We start from the raw sequence: 3,436 nt of genomic DNA on the forward strand, positions 1-3,436 counted from the left end.
CATGCGCAGCCTCGTTTCCATGTGTTGGTGTGTGTTCCCTGCGCGGGCAGAAGGACCCTTGGTCCCGTGACTGGAACAGTTCCTCAGCAGAGCTCTGGCCATGCGGCTGGAGGAATAAACATCTCTGAAACATCTAGCAAGAATCTGTCTGTCCATAAGATATTTCCTTTCCACGGGACTCCTGGTTTGGTATACGCATGTTGCAGTATCCCCACTGCAACAATGTACCTTTTCATTTTTTCTTGTTAAGAATATCCTAATTAAGCAGAATCATTTAGGAGTTGGCTGGAATACAATGCTCATGCAATGACAGTAAAAAGAAATGTGAAGATGGATGTTTGCTGAGTAAAACTACTGAAGACACAGGAAGGAAGAAAAAATGCACGAAGTCATAGGTGCTCCCTTCCATTAGAGCATGCATCCAGCTCTGACTGTTGCAGTGGTGCATGGCTGTAAACACAGCCAGAGGGATTGCACCTCCACTTTACCAAGCCTGTCAGTCATCAAGTCAAAGTTAGTTTCTAGGCTCCCTCTACAGTCGATGGAGAAAAATAGTTACCTCTGCAGGGCAGGTTCCCCTATTTCCTCTGGACGTGTCTTTTACAGACTTCAAGGTGACTTAGCACAGAATTAAGTGAATTGTCTGAAAACTTGAGCACCTTAACAGTACAGGCTGGAGTGTGGAAATGGCCATCTCAGCTTACACATTTTCATTCATTCCTTAACTATTACATATATTCATTGAATAGGAAAAAGATACTCCAGTATTTCTCAGTATCTTCAAAGATGCCTTCTATCCTCTTTGACCAGTTTCAGCAATGTGTAATAGGTAATATTTCTTCTTTTACATTGATTCCAAAGCTTAATAAAAACTCATATGTAACTTTTGAATTATTTCACTTAAAGTCATTAAGTGAAGCTAAGCTCCTTCTCATCCACAGCCTCAACAGGAGATCTGCCATTTGAGGATTTGTTATCATTAGCTGCCATTAACATGGGACAGCCTACATCCTTTATGGTGCTGTTTTCTACACTGCACTAGTCACCATATTTGGAAAATACACCAGGATTCCATGAGATTTTTTATCATAACACTTAGCAGATTTAGCAAGGCTGGTTCAGTCTCTTTCTTAAGCTATTCCTGGTTGTGACCTCATCTCTGTTGAATGATAAGGATTTGTTCTTTTTTTTTTTTTTGTGTGTTTGTGATTATTTTTGTTTTGAAGGAACACTATTGAAATCATTATTTTTTGTTGTTAAGGACTATGTTGTAGAAGGAGATCTTCAAGGAGATCTGAGTGCTATATTCATACAATAGACAAGAACAAGTTGTTCCAGTGATAAATACAAAAGATGAATGTTAGGATAACCTTTGTGATAAAGACTCTGTGTGAATTTAAATAAGAACTAAAATAAAAGCGGGGTCAGACAAAAGGCAATGTGATAAATTTTCTCATGTCAAAACATGCAAAATTGATTCTCCTTTGGAGATCTAAATTAATATGGATCTTGCAAATGTGGTAGCCAACTGCAAAAAGAGGGAGGGAGAAAAAGGCTGTTTCTACCCTCTGACAGGGACACTGTCAAAGTCAAGGTGCAAACAGCTGTAAGTAGATCCTGAGTTAGTATTCACTGCTCCTAACTCCAGGTGCTAAGCTCTGCCAACAAACACTGACAGACAGTGGCAGAAAATGGACCTTATTAACACTTACAGACAGCCTCAAAATCGTAGTTAGACACAGCACTCCAGAATTTTTTTTTTGTAAATATCAGAGAACAACTACTCTTGCAACATACTTGTTCTCAGTACTACATAGTGAACAAAAGACAATAAGTAGCTGTGAAACACAGCTTTGTTTTCACAGGTTGCATGATTAATTCTCCCTTGCAATGTCCTACCACAGCCGCTATGGTTTATGTAACAGCATCATGCTACAGTGATATTGAAAACATACAGGCTTAAGCTGCTATGGTTTGTTCCATACGTTGTCTCTAAATTAAACAAACAATAAAACCCCTCCATTATCAGGCTGGAACGACTCGTATTTGTGAACTCAGCTTTGAAAAGGCGATTTTTCTTAACACTGTGTACACTAGATCCCAGTTTCATTGTTGGTGCCAAATGTTCTAACAGAGCAAAGGCAAGAGAGGAGCTCATACATCAAGAGCACTCCAGTTCCCTGGTAAGATCCCCAAACTGTGACACATACAAGAAAGCAGTAATTCCTTTTTTTCCTCCCTCCCATTTAAGTTTTGTTTTTACCTTGTAGAAGATATAAATGCTGAATGACAAAATTCTTCAAATATGGTAGAGAGTAAAGTTTAAAGACAGAATTTTCTTTTTAGTGCCTCATAAGATAGGAATAACTATGTCAGGAATAATTTGGGGATAACAATGAAATTATTACAGAAAATGCATGGTATTCATCAATAAAGAATATTATCAAGTGGTCCAGTACCATCAGAAAAAAAATCATAGGAGCACTTGGGATTGTGGAAACCAAACTGACACTTCAAGTGCCTGTGTGAAAACTCTATGACGCATAGTAGAAAGGAGCTTGAATTTTACTCAGGACCACCAGCAGCCATGCTCAGATTTCACACTACTATGCAGACATGTCTTAAAAGTGCAAGAAAATGAGTGTTGAGCTCTACAGCTGCCTTACACATCCAGAGAGGCAGGCTTACTCTTCTCATTCTCTCCCACATGCCCTGGAGTCAGTACAAAGTCCTGCTGCAGAAAACCTGAAATGAGGCCAAAACAGTCGTCAAATCCAACCCTAGCCAGTCTTCTTAGTCCTCTGGCATAACCTGGGAACCCCAAGCTGCTTTAATAACTAAGCACATTATTTTCTGAGAATGTGGCTGGTGTCAGTGCTGTTTACATTGCAGCTTTATCAGGGGTACATGCAGGTGTACACACCACAGACAATCTGTCTATAATGTTGCAAAAGTAGTAAGCTCTTTCTACTTATAACAGAAATGTACAAAAACATCAAAAGATATATAGATAATATATTAATCTCTCCTTCGCTAAAGCTACCAGGGGTTCTTTGGATGCTTTTCTCTGCTATTGAATAATTTTCCACACTCTTTTCCCTCATATTTCTAAGGTGAAAAAGCTTTTTTGTCTGCAAAGTGGCCCTCTCCACTCAGGCAGTTGAATAAATAGTGATATCCCCTGCCTGGCTGATGAACAGCACAGCACTGCAGACAGAGTTCAAACTGTATATTTATTGAGGACTCCTACAACAGTTCAGATTTCTAATAAATTAGGTGTGCATACACTTTACTTATTGATTCCCTCAGATCCCTTTGCCTTCACTCCGTGTCTTTGACACACTGGAGAAAAGTCTAGTACAGGCTGAATGCAAATGTATATGTAATAAGTCTCCAAATTCCATTCCTACTTACACAGGAACAGCTTTAGCTTTAT

Source organism: Corvus brachyrhynchos, unplaced genomic scaffold (genome assembly GCF_000691975.1).
Source record: "Corvus brachyrhynchos isolate BGI_N302 unplaced genomic scaffold, ASM69197v1 scaffold92, whole genome shotgun sequence".
Lineage (NCBI taxonomy): Eukaryota > Metazoa > Chordata > Aves > Passeriformes > Corvidae > Corvus > Corvus brachyrhynchos.